This window comes from Phoca vitulina, unplaced genomic scaffold (genome assembly GCF_004348235.1).
Source record: "Phoca vitulina isolate PV1807 unplaced genomic scaffold, GSC_HSeal_1.0 scaffold35, whole genome shotgun sequence".
Classification (NCBI taxonomy): domain Eukaryota; kingdom Metazoa; phylum Chordata; class Mammalia; order Carnivora; family Phocidae; genus Phoca; species Phoca vitulina.
In genome coordinates, this window is record NW_022589738.1 from 10,566,918 (window position 1) to 10,587,081 (window position 20,164).

The following is a 20,164-nucleotide window of genomic DNA, read 5'->3' on the forward strand; positions in this document are numbered from 1 at the left end:
TTTACCAATATACATACCCTCTTACAGTATGTCTTCACTACAATCCCCCTATACTTACTTGACAAATAAAAAATAGAAATGAGTTCAAGAAAGTCTGGTTTGTAAAATACACAAATGGAAGAACCACAAAGGTTAATGGGAAGAATTTCAGGATATTCAGATCTCTAAGGGCAATTACCAGACTCTCCCCAAAAATGCTGCCATCACAGTCAAAACAGTTGCTGGGCAGGACTAGGGGTGTGGCCCTGTGGCAGTTCTTTTATTCTTAGCCAAATGTTTCTCAATTCCATCATAACTAAAGCAAAAAGAAGAAAGGAAAAGTAATTTGGAATAAATCACTTTAGGCCCACAGGCCAATTCACGTTGGATTCGCTCAGGTGTGTTTATTTTAATAGCTGCTCGGAGGGCACTTGAGATACCACAGCTGACCAGATTTTAAACATAAAAGCAGAGAACTTAAAACTAAGCACGCATGCAGCATGGAATAATAATCAAGTTGGGCTTCTTAAAATGCTAAATGCCAGAAAACCTGAAACCATTAGGGCAAAGTCCACACAACATAGGCAGAATATTCTGTTTCTCAGAGGGGCTTTTAGAAGGCTCAGATTCTAAGGTGGCTTCCTAAAAAGCAGGGTCAAAGATGCGTCTTCTTTGACAAGCCGTGTTCTTCTTCCCAAGATATTCGGGTAGGCTTATTCAAGAATCTTTTTAAGAAAAAAGCAGATTATTGTCACCAAAAGTGCAGAAACAGCAACAGTAGAGTTCTCAGGAAAAGTGCTGAGCTTTAACAGCTGTCTCTGGTTGGATAGTCACCCACTGCGTTCTGGGCTCGCACACAGCAGAGACACGTTAACCAGGATACGCTGCACAGACGGTCTGTGGGTGAGAAATCCCCAAGCCCCTCACCTCTGGAGGGCTGAGGACTGCGCGCGCGAGGAGGAAAAATGCGCGGAGGGTAGGGGTGGGGGAATAACATGTGGGGAGATAGGCATGCAAAAAGGTGAAAGGCTAGCTAGGGAGGATCCAGGGTGGCTCTAGGGAGAGGCGTGGTGGCCCCCGGGGACTGGCTAGCTTGGCCCCACGCCAAGCGCGCTTTCTTGAGGATGAGTGTGGGGGTGCACCGAGGGGACCAGAAAACTTCTCTGCCAATGTTATCAACAGACCTCCAGAGTGGAAAACTCCAGCCGGGTGCCCTGAGCACTACGTTTTCCGGACCAAGACGGCGGAGGCTCCGCGCCTCCTGTTTCCCACCCTGCCTGGCCACGCCCCTCCTATCCTAACCCCGCCCGGGCCCCACCCCCTCCGCTTCCCACCTCCCTTCCCCTCCGTTCCCGGCTCCAGGCTCCTACTAGGTTCGTCGGCGGTGGGAGCGCGCAGGCGCGGCTGGTGGCTCCCTGAGCGCGGAGCAGCGGCGCCCAGGGCGCGGTGAGTGAGGTGGTGGCACCGGGCTGCTGGCTGGGAACCTGGTTCGCGCCGAACATCCCGGGAGGGTTCGGGGAGTGCGCGGGTGAGTGCCCGGGGAAGCTTCGGTCCCGGGAGGAGAAACTGGCCGGACTGCTTAAGAGTGTCCAGCCCCGGCTGCGTGCGGAGCGGAGTGCGTGGTGGCGGGAGTGGGTGAGGGTTTGTGTGAGGAGGAAAATAGAAGAGAAGGGCTCCGGAGGCTGGAAGTCCTTACTCAGGCTTGGCAGGACTGGGAGGCTCGCCAAGGGCGCTGGAGGCTGTCCCAGCTTCAAGTTCAGTATGCCCCGCTGGGTGCCCCTGAGCGGCGTCCCGGGCCCATCCCTCCCCCCCCGCGCTGCCGTGTCAGAGTGCGGAGTTGCCAGGAACGTTCCTTGTCGCGGGGGAGAGGATCTGGGGAAGGTGGGCTTTCGCCCCAGGCTAGTGCCAAAGAGGGTGTGGCGTTCGTGTGACTTTCCTTCACCCCGCCCCCGGGAATGTGTCCGTCTTCTGGTACATTGTGCTCATGGACATTTTAACAAAGGCTATGACTGTTTTCTAGGCAGTGGCGGGTGACAGCGGGGGCGGGTCGGTGGAGGGGGCAGTGTATGAGGTCGCAGTGTGGCCCTGGGGGACGGGGGCGGGGGCAGGCATGGAGGGAATGGAAGGAAGGGAACAACCTCCCTGCCGCAGCTTTTTCCTTCTTCCTGGTCCGCTGATTTTGATCAGTGGTAGGAACAGCCTCGAGAGGGATATAATTGGAAATCATTGTGTGTGTTCGGACTCTGGCTGCAGCCATTGGTTTTGTAATTGTGCTGTTGATGTATTTTTTAAGTGTCCCTTCAGTAGAAAAGCGAAACTAATGAAATTGAAGAGGAAATAAGAGGTTGGGTGTCAAAACTTAAAGGTAAATTAATGCCTTCTGGTAGTCGTAGTATAAATACAGCCAGATTTTGAAGGATGTGAAGGAGTGCAAGTCGGGGTAAGTGAAAAGTTGATTAGGGTGCTGTTGATGATTTCAGTCAAGAGGGGATTATTGGATGTGTGTGTGGAGGTGTTGCCAAGTTCTTGGGTAGACTCACTTTAAAACCTTTAAAGATGATATTGGGAATATGAAACACTAGGACAAACACTGTAATATTGGATAAGGTTCTAAGGCTTTCATTTGCAAAATTAGGAACTTTATGGAAAGTGGTATATGTGTTTTCAAGCATAAATGTTGATTTCTTATTCATCTGTTTTAACTGAATACAGCAACTACTTCCTCCTCCACCCCTTTCCCTTGATTGTGAATCCTGTTTTATAAATAGTGAGCTTTCAGGGGTAGAGCAAGGTGGTGGAGTAGGAGACCTAAATTTTGTCTGGTCCCAGGAATTCAGCTAGATAGTTATCAAACCATTCTGAACACCTACAGACTCAACAGGAGATCGAAAAAAAGAATAGCAGCAACTCTATGAACAGAAAAGTGACCACTTTCTGGAAGGTAGGACGTTTGGAGAAGTGAAACCGAGGCGATATTTGGGAGGATAGATGGAGGGGGAGGGGGCCTCCGTCGGCTGCTCCTGGCAAGTGATAAGAGCAGCAGAGCACAAAATCGGAGCTTTTAGAAGTCTGCTCTGCTGAGGGATGTCGCTCCAGTGGCTAAGCAGGGGGTGGAACCCTTGCTGGGACAGTGTGGTCTCGGGACCCTCGGGGTCACAGAAAGACCGGGGATGCCTGAGTGCAGCAGGGCTCCCACGTATCAGAGCGGGGAATCCGGCTGCAAAGAGTGAGCCTAGGAGTGGACTCTCAGCTCGGGGTTGCCATAGACCGTGATTCGTGGCACAGCCCTGCCACTACTCTTCTAGCAGGGACCCACCAAGTGGCAGATCCAGGGAGACTCCCCTTCCTCCCCCAGGAGGAGTGGCCGGGAGCGCACCGCAGTTATCTGCTGGGTTTGGAGACTTCACACGGGGTGGGGTGCCAGAGATAGAAATGCTCGGTCACAGGCCAAGTGAGCATGGAATGCAACCAGAGACCAGGGAGGCAGGAGTGATTGACTGCTTTTCTCTGCGGGCTCACTGAGGAGTGGGGCCCCGAGTTCTCAGCTCCTTGGGACCAGAGATTGGGAGGCTGCCATTTTCATTCCCATCCTCTAGAGCTGTGCAGAAAGTGTTCAGAAAACAAAAGCTACTGAGAGCAAACCCGAGCAGATTACTTAGCCTGGCCCCTGGCAAGGGTGGTGCAGTTCCACCTGGGGCGCCTGGTGGCAAAGACATTTGAGAATCACTACAACAGGTCCCTCCCCCAGATCAGCAAGAGCCAAGACCAAGTTTACTGATCAATGAGACCTGCAAAGCTCCAGCGCTGGGGGAATAAAATTCATGGCTTTTTTCCCATGATTCTTTAGTCTTTCAACGTTAATTTTTTTAATTTTCTTTATTTTTTCTATTTCTTTTTTTGAATTTTTCTTCTTTTCAACCAACATCTTATCAATTCCTTTTTTAAACTCTTTTAAGTTTCATTTTTATAACCATATTCCATCCCTTCATTGTATTTACCCTTATTTTTGTATATATATGAGGTTTTTTTTCCTTAAAATTTTGGGAGTAGTTTCTTCTAACAGACCAAAATACACCCAAAATCTAGTGTGTGGCTCTGTTCTATTCATCTGTCTGATCATATTCTTCATATTCTTTTCTTTCTTTCCCCCCCGGTTTTGAGTCTCTTCTGATTTGTTTATTTTTCTGGGGTTGTTGTTACCCTTTTAGCATTTTGTTCTCTCATTCATCTATTCTCCTCTGGACAAAATGACAAAATGGAAAAACTAACCTCAAAAAAAAAAAAAAAAACAACAAGAGACAGTACCAACTGCCAGGGACCTAATCAATACAGACATTAGTAAGATGTCGCAACTGGAGTTCAGAATGATGAAAGATACTAGCTGGGTTTGAAAAAAGCATAGAAAATACTAGAGAATCCCTTTCTGGAGAAATAAAATCTAACCAAGTCAAAATCAAAAAGGCTATTAATGAGGTGTAATCAAAAATGGAGGCAATGGAGACTCTAACTGCTAGGATAAATGAGGCAGAAGAGAAAATTAGTGATATAGAAGACCAAATGATGGAGAATAAAGAAGCTGAGGAAAAGAGGGATAAACAACTACCGGATCATGAGGGGGAGAATTCGAGAGATAAGTGATACCATAAGACAAAACAATATTAGAATAATTGGGATCCCAGAAGAAGAAGAAAGAGAGAGAGGGGCAGACGGTGTGTTGGAGCAAGTTATAGTGGAGAACTTCCCTAATTTGGGGAAGGAAACAGGCATCCAGGAGGCACAGAGAACCCCTCTCAAAATCAATAAAAATAGGTTAACACCCCGACATCATTTTTTTTTCTTTCTTCATTAAATAATTTTTTAAAATTAACATATAGTGTATTATTTGTTTCAGGGTTACAGGTCTGTGATTCATCAGTCTTACACAATTCACAGCACTCACCATAGCACATACCCTCCCCACTGTCCATCACCCAGCCACTCCATCCCTCCCACCTCCCTCCACTCCAGCAACCCTCAGTTTGTTTCCTGAGATTAAGAGTCTCTTTTCGTTTGTCTCCCTCTCTGGTTTCGTCTTGTTTCATTTTTTCCCTCCTTTCCCCTATGATCCTCTGCCTTGTTTCTCAAATTCCTCATATCAGTGAGATCATATGATAATTATCTTTCTCTGATTGACTTATTTCGCTTAGCATAATACCCAAATGGGAAGATTTCATTTTTTGATGGCTGCATAATATTCCATTGTGTGTGTGTGTGTGTGTGTGTGTGTGTATACATATATGTATATGTATACACATACACACACATACCACATCTTCTTTATCCATTCATCTGTTGATGGACATCTAGGGTCTTTCCATAGTTTGGCTGTTGTGAACATTGCTGCTATAAACATTGGAGTGCAGGTGCCCCTTCAGATCACGACATTTGTATCTTTGAACACCCCGACATCTAATAATAAAACTTACAAATCTCAGAGACAAAGAGAAAATCCTGAAAGCAGCTCAGGACACGAGGTCTGTAACATACAATGGTAGAAACATTAGATTGGCAGCAGACCTATCCACAGAGACCTGGCAGGCCAGAAAGGACTGGCATGATATATTCAGGGCACTAAGCAAGAAAAATATGCAGCTAAGAATACTATATCCAGCTAGGCTGTCATTGAAAATAGAAGGAGAGGTAAAAAGCTTCCAGGACAAACAAAAACTAGAAGAATTTGATCACCACACCAGCCCTACAAGAAATATTGAAAGGGATCCTCTAAGCAAAGAGAGAGCCTAAAAGTAACATAGACCAGAAAGGAATGCAGACAATATACAGTAACAGTCACCTAACAGGCAATACAATGGCACTAAATTCCTATCTTTCAGTAGTTACCCTGAATGTAAATGGGCTAAATGCCCCAATAAAAAGACACAGGTTATCAGATGGATAAAAAAACAAGACCCATTGATATGCTGTCTGCAAGAGACTCATTTTAGACTCAAAGACACCTCCAGATTGAAAGTGAGGGGGTGGAAAACCATTTACCATGCTAATGGACATCAAAAGAAAGCTGGGGTGGCAATCCTTATATCAGACAAATTAGATTTTAAACCAAAGACTGTAATAGGAGATGAGGAAGGACACTATATCATACTTAAAGGGTCTATCCAATAAGAAGATCTAATAATTTTATATATTTATGCCCCTAACATGGGAGCAGCCAGTTATATAAGCCAATTAATAACAAAATCAAAGAAACACATCGAAAATAATACAATAATAGTGGGGGACTTTAACACCCCCCTCACAGCAATGGACAGATCATCTAAGCAAACAACAAGGAAATAAGGGCTTTAAATGACACATTGGACCAGAAGGACTTCACAGATATATTCAGACCTTTCCATCCCAAAGCAACAGAATACACATTCTCCTCTAGTGCACATGGAACATTCTCCATAATAGATCACATCCTGGGTCACCAATCAGGTCTCTACTGGTACCAAAAGATTGGGATCATTCCCTGCCTATTTTCAGACCACAATGCTTTGAAACTAGAACTCAATCACAAGAGGAAAGTTGGAAAGAACTCAAATACATGGAGGCTAAAGAGCATCCTACTAAAGAATGAATGGGTCAACCAGGAAATTAAAGAAGAATTAAAAAATTCATGGAAACAAATGAAAATGAAAACACAGCTGTTCAAAATCTTTGGGATGTAGCAAAGGCAGTCCTAAGAGGAAAGTATATAGCAATATAAACATTTAGCTTTCAGATCTGAAGTGTGTTTAAAGGCACAACCCTCCCCCCCATGAAGTGAACAGCATTTCTTCTTGTCTTGTCATTTTAGTCCATATTTTCCTTTTATTTTAAGTTAAATGCCACAAACATTACGAATTTGGGGGAGGGAGTGATACCTTTTCCCTTTTCCAGTGCCTAATGAACCCCTATTCATCCTTTCAGATTCAGTCTAAATTTTTCTTGGAAAAATTTGCCATCTCCCCCAGAATGAATTAATCACCCTCTTTTCTGTTAAACTGATACCACTGGTCTTATTTTTGTCTTGCAACTAGAACCTCAGTCTTCTGTGTTACCCTGATACCTAGGGCTGCTGGGTATGTACTAAATGCCTAATAAATGCACTTACATGTAGATGTTAATAAATGCTGGTAGATTGATAATTCATATTGTGTATTGTTCATGGGGTAATAGAAGAAATTCAGAATGCTGAAATTATATGTCATATTTGAACAACATTATCTGGAATGTGGATAAGAAGAGTATGGAAATAAGTTCCCATGTGTTAGTCTGGTTTATCCTTCTAAAAGAGGTGCAAAAGCTTTGCATATATAGACAAAGTAGGTGTCAGGAAAAGGCCAGATTTTAAAACAAGTCAACTTCTGATACTGAAACTAGTGAAAAGTCAACATGAAACAGAAGATTAATCATTTGTAGAAGGATACTAACAGGGCACTGCTGGAATTTAGGAATTTACAACTGAATCAAGCTAGCCAGATGGTATCCTTTGAAGGCTAATACAACTAAAGAAACTGTAACCTATTAGACCAATTAGAGAGACTAATCAGTTGTATTATACTCCTAAATCTTAAGGTGGTTTGAGCGTTTGGCTAATGGGCCTCTTCACATTATAGTGCCCTCCATAGGCTTTGCCTATTTCTGCAGCCCATCTTTGACATCTGTCTTAACTCTACCAGCATCGTTGGCTTTACAGTCACCTCTGGTTCATGAAGGGAATTATTTTTCCTTTGCTCCTTACCACTCAAGCTCATCACCCCCCACACCTAGCTTTTATCTACTTAGTGGATTTACCAACTGGAGAAAATACCATGAGCAAATGATCACTCAATTTATAAGTGAGTAGAAATGATACTTTAGTCTAAAAATGAGTCAGGATTGGCTACTTGGTTAGTCTGAGTCTCTGTGCCAGCAATGCAGAGAACCTATTCTGGCTATTATTAACTTCTGTTTTTCTCCTCTCAGATTATCCCCTTTCCACCTAAACATAAAAGCACTTTTTCTGTCTGTCTCTCTCTCTCTCTTTAAGATTTAATTTTTTATTTGACAGAGAGAGCACACAAGCAAGGGGGGCGGCAGGCAGAGGGAGAGGGAGAAGCAGGCTCTCCACCGAGCAGGAGCCCGATGTGGGACTTGATCCCTGGACCCTGGGGCCATGACCTGAGCCGAAGGCAGACACTTAACCAACTGGGCCACCCAGTCACCCCTCCACATCACTTAAAGAAGAAAGAAAGAAAAAAGAATGTTAACTGTTGTTCACGCCAAAACACTTCAAGTTAATGCCTGGTTTTTATGAGAAAAACTTGGGTCTCGGAGAGGATGAGTAGAGTCCATAAAACTTCTTTTTAAAGAAGTTCTGCCTACATCCTCTGTGGTCTTTAGGTTCACTTACTGAAAAAGATATTCCAAACCATTGTGGTTAAGGCTTTCTTCTTAAACTTTCCTCACCTAGAGTTCCTCTCCATATTTGTGATTTTTACTCTCATTCTTTGACAGGTCAACCCCAGCTACTTCCACTGAGTCATTTTAGGGTTCTGTCCAAGACTCTCTTTCCCACTCTATGTAGAAGACAATAATATGGTGGTCAGGGGCACGGAACTGGAGGCATTTGTTAAACTTCTTTCTCTAAGTGTCAGTTTCTTCATCTATAAAAATAATGAGTATAATATTTACCTCATAAATGAGGTCAGGTATATTACAGCTTATAATATTTAGCACATACTAATTGCCCTAAAAATGGTAGCTATTGTTATCTTTAATTGCCATTTCTTATGAGGAATGTAATTTCAATAGCAGTAAATTTCAAAATGTAAATGTACTGACATCTACTCTGTTCAAACTCTAGTCCTGTATTTGTAGATTCCTCCTATATATCTAAAACATATGGCTTAGCACAATGGTTCTCAAACATCAGCTTGCACAAGAATCACAAGAATGTTCACTTAATTGGAAGTAGAATTGGTAGGGGGATATGACAAAGGATGAGTCAAGAATGATACCAGGGATTTTGGTCTGAGCACCTGGAAGGATAGAGTAGCCGTTTAGTGAGATATGGAAGATTGCAGGAGGAGAAAATTTGAGAGGAGGATCACGAATTCAGTACTAAGCATTATGAGTTCAAGATGACTTTGATATCTGGGTGGAATTCAGGAAAGAGGTATGGGTGGATAGGAAGCTCTGGGAATGGGTCAGATCATTACAAGGGAAGAGAAGAGGTCACTCCTTTGCTTTAAAAAAATATTAATGAACTACTTTTAGAGGATTTTAGGCTCATAGCAAAATTGAGAAGTACAGAGAGATCCCATATGCCTGCTGTCCACAGACACAACCCCCCCCCCGCCCCCCGTCAACATCCTGCAACACAGTGGTACATTTGTTACAACTGATGAACTTACATTGACACATTTTTATTACCTGAAGTCCATAGTTTAAATTAATGTTCACTCTTGGTGTTGTACACTCTGTGGGTTTGGACAAACATTTAATGACCTGTATCTACTATTGTGGTGTCTTACAGAATAGTTTTACTGCTCTAAAAGATCCTGTGTTCTGGGGCGCCTGTGTGGCTCAGTCTGTTAAGTGTCTGCCTTTGGCTCAGGTGATATCTTCAGGTCCCGGGATTGAGCCCCACATCTGGCTCCCTGTTCAGTGGAGGGGAGTCTGCTTCTCCCTCTCTCCTTCTCCCTCTGCGCCATCCCCCCCCCCATGCACGCTCTCTCAAATAAATAGAATCTTTAAAAAAAATTCCTGTTTATCTGCCTCTCCATCCCCTCCCCCCAATCCCCACAACCAATGTATCTTTTTACTGTCTCTCTAGTTTTGCCTTTTCCATTATGTCATATCATTGGAATCATAGTATGTAGCCTTTTCGAATTGGCTTCTTTCAATTAGTAATATGCATTTAAGCTTTCTCCAGGTCTTTGCATGGCTTGATAGCTCATTTCTTTTTAGTGCTGATTCACATTCCATTGTCTGGATGTACCACAATTTATTTATACATTAACCTACTAAACCTACAGGCAGACTGTTTTTCAAAGTAGCTATACCATTTTGCATGCTCGTATTCCTGTTGCTCCACATCTCCACCAGCATTTAGTTTTGCCAGTGTTTTGGATTTTGGCCATTCAAATAGGTGAGTAGTGGTATCTCGTTGTTTTAGTTTGGAATTCACTAATGACATGATATTAAACATCTTTTCATATGTTTACTTGCTATCTGTATATCTTCTTTGATGAGGTGTCTTTTCAGGTCCCTTGCCCATTTTTAAATCAGGTTGTTCATTTTATTGTTTTAAAAGTTCCTTGTATACTTTGGATAATATGCCTTCACATGTCTATTTTTCTCTCAGTCTGTGGCTTGTCCTCTCATTCTTTTGACGTTGCCTCTCACAGAGCAGAAGTTTTTAATTTTTTAAAAGATTTTATTTATTTAGGGGCGCCTGGGTGTCTCAGTCATTAAGCGTCTGCCTTCAGCTCAGGTCATGATCTTAGGGTCCTGGGATCGAGCCCCGCATCGGGCTCCCTGCTCCACGGGAAGCCTGCTTCTCCCTCTCCCATTCCCCCTGCTCGTGTTCCCTCTCTTGCTGTGTCTCTCTCTGTCAAATAAATAAATAAAATCTTAAAAAAAAAGATTTTATTTACTTATTAGAGAGCGAGAGAGTGAGAAAGAAAGAAAGAGATCACGAGCAGGGGTAGAGAGAGAAGCAGACTCCTTGCTGAGCAGGGAGCCTGACAGGGGACTTGATCCCAGGACCCCAGGATCATGACCTTAGCCAAAGGCAGACGCTTAACTGTCTGAGTCACCCGGGTGCCCCAGAAGTTTTTAATTTTAATGAAATCTAGCTTATCAGTTATTTCTTCCACAGATCATGCCTTTAGTGTTGTGTCTAAAAGTCATTGCCATGCCCAAGGTCAGTTAGGTTTTCACCTATGTTATATTCCAGGAGTTTTATAGTTTTGCATTATATGTAGTCTGTGATCCATTTTTTTTTTTTTTTTTTAGGATTTTATTTGACAGAGACACAGCGAGAGAGGGAACACAAGCAGGGGGAGTGGCAGAGGGAGAAGCAGGCTTCCCGCCGAGCAGGGAGCCTGATGTGGGGCTCGATCCCAGGACCCTGGGACCATGACCTGAGCCGAAGGCAGACGCTTAACAACTGAGCCACCCAGGCGCCCCTGTGATCCATTTTGAGTTAAAATTTTTGAAGGGTATAAGGTCTGTGTTTAGATTCTTTTTTGCAAGTTGTTCCAGCACATTTGGTGAAAGGACTGTCTTTGCTCCATTGTATTGCCTTTGCTCCTTTGTCAACAATCAGTTGACTGTATTTATGTGGGTCTGTTTCTGGGCTCTCTATTCTGTTCCATTAATGTCTTAGTAATCTTTACCAATACCTCACTCTCTTGATTACTGTACCTTTATAATAAATCTGTAAATAGGGTAGTTTTAGTCTTCTTTGTTCTCCTTTAGTATTGAGTTGGCTGTTCTAGGTCTTTTGCTTCTCTATATAAATATTGGGTAGGTTTGTCAATATCCACAAAATAACTTGGCTGGATTTTGATTGGGATTGTGTTGAATCTATGGGTCAACTTGAGAAGAGCTTACATCTTGACAATATTGAGTCCTTCTATTCATGAACATGGAATATTTCCCCATTTATTTAGTTCTTTGATATCTTTCATCACAATTTTGTAGTTTTCCTCAAATATTTTGTATATATTCTGTTAGATTTATACATAATTCATTTTGGGGGTGCTAATATAAATGGTAATGTATTTTTAATTTCAAATTCTACTGATTTATTGCTGGCATATAGGAAATTGATTAATTTTTGTATATTAATCTTATACAACATTGCTATAATTGCTTATTAGTTCCAGGAATTTTTTTGTTGATTCTTTTAGATTTTCTACGTTGATGATAATGTCATCTGGAAACAAAGTTTGGTTTATTTCCCAATCTCGTATAACTTTTATTTACTTTTCTTGTCCTATTGCATTAGCTAGGACTTCCAATATAATGTTGAAAAAGAGCGGTGAGGGGACATTGTTGCCTTGTTCCTGATAGTGGGAAAATTTTGAGTTTCTCACTACTAAGTATGATGTTAGCTGTAGGTTTTTTGTAGATGTTCTTAACAAGTTGACAACATCTCTATTCCTAATTTGCTGAGGTTTTGTTTTTTTTTTAATCATGAATGAGTTTTGAATTTTGTAAAGTCCTTTCCTGTCATCTATTGATAGAATCGTATGGTTTTTCTTTTTTTTAATGATTTTTCTTTTTTAGTCTGTTGATGTGATGGATTACATTAATTGGTCTTTGTTGAAACAAGCTTGCATACCTGAGAAATCTCACTTGGTTATGGTGTATAATTCTTTTTATACATTATTGGATTTGATTTACTAATAATTTGTATTAGGATTTTTGTATTAGGATTTTTGCATGTTATGTTCATGAGAGGGATTGATCTGTAGTTTTCTTGTAATGTCTTTGGTTTGGTATTAGGGTAATTCTGGCCTCATGAGCTAGGAAGTATTCCCTTGGTTTCTGTCTTCTGGAAGAGATTGTAGAAAATTGGTATGATCTGTCCTTAAGTGTTTGATAGAATTCACAGGTAAGTCCATCTGGGCCTATCGCTTTCTGTTTTGGAAGGTTATTAATTATTGATTCAACTTCTTGAATAGATATAGGCCTATTCATATTGTCTATTTTTTTTTCTTGTGTGAGTTTTGGCAGATTGTCTCTTTCATTGAATCACTTCATTTCATTGAGGTTATCAAATTTGTAGGCATAGCTTTATTCATAATAATCCTTTATTAACTCTTTAATATCCATGTGATCTATAGTAATATCTCTTCTTTCATTTCTGATACTGTAATTTGTTTCTTCTCCTAGCCTGGCTAGCGGTTTATCAATTTTATAGATCTTTTCAGAGAATCAGGTTTTGGTTTTATTTATTTTCTCTATTGATTTCTTGTTTTCAATTTCATTGATAATCTGCTCTAATTTTTATTTGCTTTTAATTTGCTCTTTTTCTAGTTTTCTGAGGTGGAAGCTTAGAAGGTTGATTTTAGATCCTCTTTTCTAATATATGCATTCAGTGCTGTAAATTTCTCTCTAAGCACTGCTTTCAGTGCATCCCATAGTATTTGATAAGTTGCATTTTCATTTTCATTTAGTTCAAAATATTTTTTAAGGATTTATTTATTTGAGAGAGAGAGCATGTGTGTGAGTGGGGGTGGGGTGCAGAGAGAGAGAGAGAGAGGGAACCATCTATGTGCACTTTGTAGGATGAAGTAGTCTGTAGATACCAATTATATCCAATTGGTTGATAGTGCTGTTTACGTATTTATTGAATTTCTGCCTGGTGGATCCGTCCATTTCTATTAGAGGAGTGTTAAAGTCTGAAGCTACAGTAGGGGATTATTCTTTTTCTCCTTATCAGTTGTATTAGTTTTTGCCTCATATATTTTGACATTTCATTGTTATGTGCATACACATTAAGGATTGTTATGTCTTCTTGGAGAATTGACCCCTTTATCATTGTGTAATGATCCTCTTTATATCTGATAACTTTCCTTGCCCAGAAGTCTGCTCCATCTGAAATTTATATAAGCTATTTCTGCTTTCTTTTGATTAGTTGATAGCATGGTATATCTTTCTCCATCCCTTTACTTTTTATCTATATAGCTCTTTATATTTAAAATGTTTTTCTTGTATACAACATATAATTGGTTTTTTTTAATCTAGTCTGACATTCTCTTTTAATTGGTGTATTTAGATCATTGTTGGATTAATATCTACCATAATTGTTACTGTTTTCTATTTGTTGCCCTTGTTCTTTGTTTTTGTCTTCCACGTTTTTTCTGCCTTTTGTGGTTTTGAGCATTTTATATATTATGTTTTCATTTTCTCTCATTTCCTATCATATTAATTATGCTTCCCTTTTTTTTAAAAACTTTTTTAGTGGTTGCCCTAACATTTGCAAAATGCATATTTCCAACTAATTCTATTCCACTTTCAAATAATACTGTACCACTTCATGGGTAATGCAAGTACCTTATAATAACAAAATATTCCAAATTCCTCTTTCCCATCCCTGTATCATTGTTGTCATTCATATCAGTTATACATAAGCATATTATATATATAACCATTCATAATTGAATACATTGTTGCTATTTTGAAGAAAATGTTCTCTCACTTTTTTTTCAAACTTATTTTTAGGTCAATTAAGAATAAGAAAAATTAAAGTTTTTAAGTTTTACCTTTAGCTATTCATTTTTTGATGCTCTTTTGTGTGTGTGTGTGTGTGTGTGTGTGTGTGTATGTGTATAGATCTGACCTATATTATTTTCTTCTCTCTAAACTTCTTCTAACATATCTTGCCAGGCATATGTACTTGGCAAAAAATTCCCTCAACTTCTGTTTGTTGAGAAAGTCTTTATTTCTCCTTCCTTTTCAAAAGATAATTTTTCAGGGTACAAAATTCTGTGTTGGTGGACTTTTTTCTCTCAACACTATAAATATTTCACTTCATTCCCTTCTTGCTTGTGTGGTTCCTGAGGGGAAGTCAGTTGTAATTTTTACCTTTGCTCCTTTATAGGCAAAGTGTTTTTTTCCCTCTGGTTTCTTTAAATATTTTTTATCTTTGATTTTCTGCAGTTTGACTATGATTGCCTATTTGTAGTTGAGTTTGTTTTAGCATTTATCCTGTTTGGTGTTCTTTGAGATTCCTGAATCTGTGATTTGGTATCTGACATTTATTGGGGAGATTCTCAGTCATTATTGCTTCAGATACTGCGTCTGTTCCTTTCTCTATTTCTGTTTTCTGGTCTTCTCATCATGCATATGTTACCTTGTGTACTTGTTCCACAGTTCTTGGATATTTTGTTCTTTTTTTTTTTCTTTTCAGCCTCTTTTTTTTTCTTTTCAGTTTTGGAAATTTCTACTCTCCCATTTTCAAGCTTAGAGACTCTTTCCTCAGCCATGTCCAGTCTACTAATGATCCATCAAAGGCATTCTTTATTTCTGTTCCAGCATTTTTGATTGGTAGTATTTTAAAAAATTCTTTCTCAGAAATTTCCATCTCTCTGCTTCTATTATGTCTATTCTTACATGTTGCTTCTTTTTTCGATTAAAGCCCATAGCATATTAATCCTAATATTTTTAAATTCCTGGTCTGATAAGTCCAACATTCCTGCCATATCTGACTCTGGTTCTGATGTTTGTTCAGTCTCTTCATCCTGTGATTTTTTTCCTTTTCATATGCCTTGCAATTTTTTGTTGAATAGTAAGCATGATGTACTGGGTAAAAGGAACTGCTGTAGCTAGGCCTTTAGTAATGTTGTAGTAAAGTGTGGGGGTAGGGGAAATGTTCTTTAGTCTTGTGATTGGTCCCAGTGTTTGGTGAGCCTGTAATGCCTGGACCGTGAACTTCACCGGTGCTTCTGTTTTTATTCCCCCTTAGGTGGTGGTATGGTTAGAGGGGGCTGGGGTTGTGTATTTCTCTACTCCTGGGTAGGTTTGGCTCTTTCAGGCTCTGGTAAAATAGGTTCTCCTGAGGGAAGTCCTTGTTATGAAGAACAGAGTGCTCCGGCATATTTCAAAGACTCCTTTTCCCCTCCCTGCACTGGTAGCATAAGGGAATTTTTTCCCACCATTTAATGTGAGAACTAGTTCTAGCCCCTGAAGGTAAATGTCACAGAAGTGTGGGGCCCCCCATGACTGGGTCCACCTTAAAGGTTTAACTCTCGTACTTGTCTATACTGCATCTCCAGCAATTCATCACTTACAGTTCACATTGTCCTACCTTGGCACTGGTTCCCTCTGAGGTTTCTGCTCTTTGGTTTCTGCTTGGTTAAGTTGTGATTCTCTGTATCTGCTTGTCTTTCCAGTTTGGGGGCAGTGGTTTGTCCTGTCATCTCACTTCTCTGATGGATTTAAGAAAAGTTGTATTTTCAGTTTGATCAACTTTTTATTTGTTAAGAGAGAGTTGTGATTTCTGAGTTTGTGTGCCAGCCTGGAATCTAGAAGTCCCCTGTTGCTTTTCTTTAGAGTTTTACCACCTAATTGTCTCTAAATATTAGGTTTTTTTTTTTTTTTTTGCTTGTTTTGACCTTTCTATAAATTGGATCATCTGTATATACATTTTTTTTGCTCATCCTTACATTCATGGGATAAATTCATTAGTTTGATACTTCTCTGACATTGGTGTGAACGTACATCCCTTGGGAATTTTGTTAAAATGTAGATTCTGGTTTAGAAGGTCTGGAATGTATTCTGAGATTTTGCCTTTTTAACAAGCTTTCGTGTGGTGCTGCTGTTGCTCTTCTGTAGATAATACCTGGAGTAATAATAAGGCTCTAGAGCATCCCATTTTCACCTGCTACATATGCTTTGAATAGCTCGGGTAATTTACTGTAGAGATTTTGTGCTGGAATAGGAAAAATGGGAAACTGTCCTTTGCTAAGTATCATTTTCCAGAGTTGGGGGCTTGGAGGAAACAAGTTATTTCATATTTAAAATGGATATTTTCATCAATATAATGTAAACTGAAGATACTATTTGAATAAAATATTAACAATATAGTCCTGTAAAATTTCTCACACTGCATTTCCAGTTGTAGGTAAGGTTTTGTTGACATTATTTCGTGTAGCTAATTTTTAGGTAAGGCAAAATTTCAAAGGATAAATTGGGGCACATGTATGCATGTGTATGTGCTCACTTAGATATGTATGGGAGCAATAGACAAGGTAAAAAAAATTTTTTTTGAACTTTTGACAGGAAGTAATTACTCAGGTGTTTTGATTTTTTTCTGCCCTATTCACAGGGCTTGGAAGACAACCTCTTGGTATTGCAACACCTTTTCCACAGTGACAAAGTAATTCGGTTATCCTGAAAACCTTGGGAGTCATACAAATAATATTGTCAGTGCAAGTGGACTTTTAGAGTCTCTTAAGGAAATGGCTTTATACAATATATGTCAAACTTTAATTCAGCATTTACTGAACACCTTTGCTGTGTAAAGAGTGTGTGTTCTATAACACCCAGTGCTCCATTCAGTATGTGCCCTCTTTAATACCCATCATCAGGCTAACCCATGAATCATGGAATACTACATCAAAAACTAATGATGTAATGTATGGTGATTAACATAACAAAATAAAAAATGTTAAAAAAAAAGTGTGTGTTCTAGCTTTACCGTTTGTAAAATTGAAACTTAAATTCTTCTGAAGAATGCTTCTTTTAAGCTTTATTTTAAGAGAGAGAGAGTGCGAGCGCATGCAAGTGGGGGTAGGGGCAGAGGGAGAGGGAGAGAGACAATCTCAAGCAGACTCCCCGTTGAGCGCAGAGCCCAACGCAGAGCTCCATCTCAGGACCCTGAGATCATGACTTGAGGCAAAATCAAGTCAGCCTCTTAACTGACTGAGCCCCCACGGTGCCCCTCTCAAGAGTGTTATTGAGAAAGGAAAAAGAGTGTTATTGAGCATAATGAAGTGAGAATCAAATAAAGTGCCACTGTCTTGTGGGATAATCAGAGCTCTTAAAAATGTGCAATGGTTGCTTTGCTTTCTCCATTATTGGGGGGTAATAACTGGTATACTTCTTTTCAAGCTCATTCAGATACTAATGATGAATTTTTGGTAGCACTCATTATCTTCTTGAAAGCCTTGGCAGTTAAATGGGTCATAATTTAAATAACAGTTTGAACTTCTTAGGTTCAGTGCCTCGGAATTTAGAACCCAGGATTTCTTTAGGAAGATGTGTTATATTTTATGTTCCTGACTTGGAGTAAGTTCCTTGTGTTTTATTTTTTCCCTTCTTTCAAAACTGTGTCTTAGAAGAGATGTGTTATTCTGGAGTCCTAGGTAATCAGTCCCTTCCTTTTCGAGTGGCAAAGTCTTGTTCAAGGCACTGTATGTTCTGTGTATCTGCTCCATTCTGTCTCCAGTATGCCTGTTCTTTGTGGTTTGGTTTCTAATGTTATGCATTCCAGTTCTGTTAAAAAAAAAAAATCCATATGACTAACTTGCCACAGTAATCCTCTTTGACATGTTTGCTTCAGGGAGAAATCTAGCAAAGTTAGAAACATATGCCTAGTTTTAAAATTTGCTGTCACTGCAAAAAAAAAAAAAAAGAAGTTAATGGAATATATTCTAGTTTCTTTCTCTGTGTTAGTCTTACTCATGGGACCAGAATAATGATTTTGGCAAGGATATATTTATTTTCCCATGTAATTTTATCATGCTTCATTATCTCACTCATTTTTCTTTAGGATTTACCAAGAAAATATTATTACATAGAGAAGTAAAAAATACTTCTTTAGACTCATAAGCAGTCTTTAATTTTTTTAATGGTTGATTTATTTATTTGAGAGAGAGATTGTGCACACATGGGGTGAGGGGAGAGGGCAAAGGGAGAGGGAGAGAGAACCTCAAGCAGATTTCCCGCTGAGTGCGGAGCCTAATGACACAGGGTTTGAACCCACGACCCTCAGATCATGACCTGAGCCAAAATCAAGAGCTGGATGCTTAACCGACTGAGCCACACAGGCCCCCCCATTAGCAGTCTTTAAATGTCAGTCTTCAGATGTTTTTGTTGTATTAGTATTAATTATATTGCAAAATCAGTGTGTTCTTGGAATTTAAAATTTTCTTTAAAATATAAATGGTAGATGTTAGTATTTATTATTAGCATTTTATTTATGTTTTATTCTCTAAACTGTGAATGTTCACTCAGTTTATAGAACTGACCTTTGCAAAGTTCACTAGTCCATCCCACTGCTATTGTCCTAGTTCAGAGTTTATTACTTCTTTCCTAACACTGTAATCATATCTCTTTTACTGGTCTACCCAGTCATTTATTACCAGTCCTTAACTCAAATCTGCCCATCTACATATACTCAAAGCCTCCAACTTATGGCACCACACTTCACAGTGCTCTTAGAAAGTCCCATCCACAGTTATGTACCCAACTATTCACTTTCTCAAGGGTTGCATATGCCTAACCTTTCTGAGTTGGCTTCTCCTTTTTCTGTTTAGGTTCCCTGGTTGCATTTCGGTTCTTAACCATTTAACTGGTGCTGTTTCTGTGCCACAATCTCAGCCTTAGAGCCAGGGGTGGTCAGAGCATCTATATTGTCTTTATCTACTTGATCTCTGCCTGGTTCCCAACACCAAGAGTCAGGATGATGAATATTCCTGGACTCCTTGCATCTATATTGGGTATTCTCTAGTCTGCTACAACAGGGCTGGTGTCAGGGCCCTCAGAAGACCGGGAAGGGGACTGAAGCAAATCCTGTGTAGAGTGGGATTTTGTTTTTTCTCCAGAACCCAGACCCATTCTTGGCTGGTCTGTTCACAGGAGTATACTGAGTTTATTATTCAGAAGATTGTCTGAACTATTTTTTCTCCTCATCTCTCAAGCAACTCTTGGCCACATGGGTTATGTTCTTTAATAATAATAATAATAATAGTAGTAGTAGTAGTAGTAATAAAGCAACTCCTGGCCACATGGATTATCTTTCTTGATAGTAATAATAACAACAGGAGCAGTAACTGCAATGACAATAACTCTTCTATGTTGTACTAGATGTGTTACTTTCATTATTTTTATTACCCTGTATGGTATATGATATTTATCTCTGTTTTATAGTGAGGACACTGCAATTCAGAGAGGTTAAATGCCTCAGGTCACTTGGGAATATGTGGTAGAGCTGGAATTCTAATCCAAGTCTCCCTGACTCTGTCTTGGAGCTTTTTTTCCGGAGGTCCCACTGCATGAAGCATGCTTTTGGGCTGCCTCTTCCCATTCTCAGTTTACAGAGCGAGCACACCGAAACTGTTTAGGAAGAGAAAGTGAATATCAAACGCTTACTATGTATGCATTCTAAGCATCGACCATCATGGTCTAATAAGCATTAAGTGCTTAATGAATGTTGAATGAATGAATGAAAGGATACCATGTAAATTAGTTAGAAAGGGTAATCTCCCTGTTCTTAACACTGCAGCAGGCATGAAGTAGGTACTCAAAAATATTTGTTGAATTGATGAGATTATCCATTCAAATATTGTTGACTTAGATTATTCACTGTACTCTTCTGTAAAAACAGATGATGATGAATATAAGTATTTAAGTCCTAGATCTCGTCTTCTGGTGAAGTAAAGAT

At 39.9% G+C, this 20,164-nt stretch overlaps 1 protein-coding gene across 2 annotated transcripts in view; it reads left to right on the forward strand.

Annotated features, from left to right (window-relative positions):
- Positions 1-1,329: 1,329 nt before the first annotated feature.
- PRRG1 (proline rich and Gla domain 1) overlaps positions 1,330-20,164 on the forward strand; it is a 156,197-nt gene continuing 137,362 nt past the window's right edge. Inside the window, exon 1 of one of the 2 annotated variants that reach the window (XM_032426515.1) lies at positions 1,330-1,507. The gene's annotated coding sequence lies outside the window, so the exon portion shown is untranslated. The remainder of the gene's footprint in view (positions 1,508-20,164) is intronic. The other variant, XM_032426514.1, reaches the window with a different exon arrangement.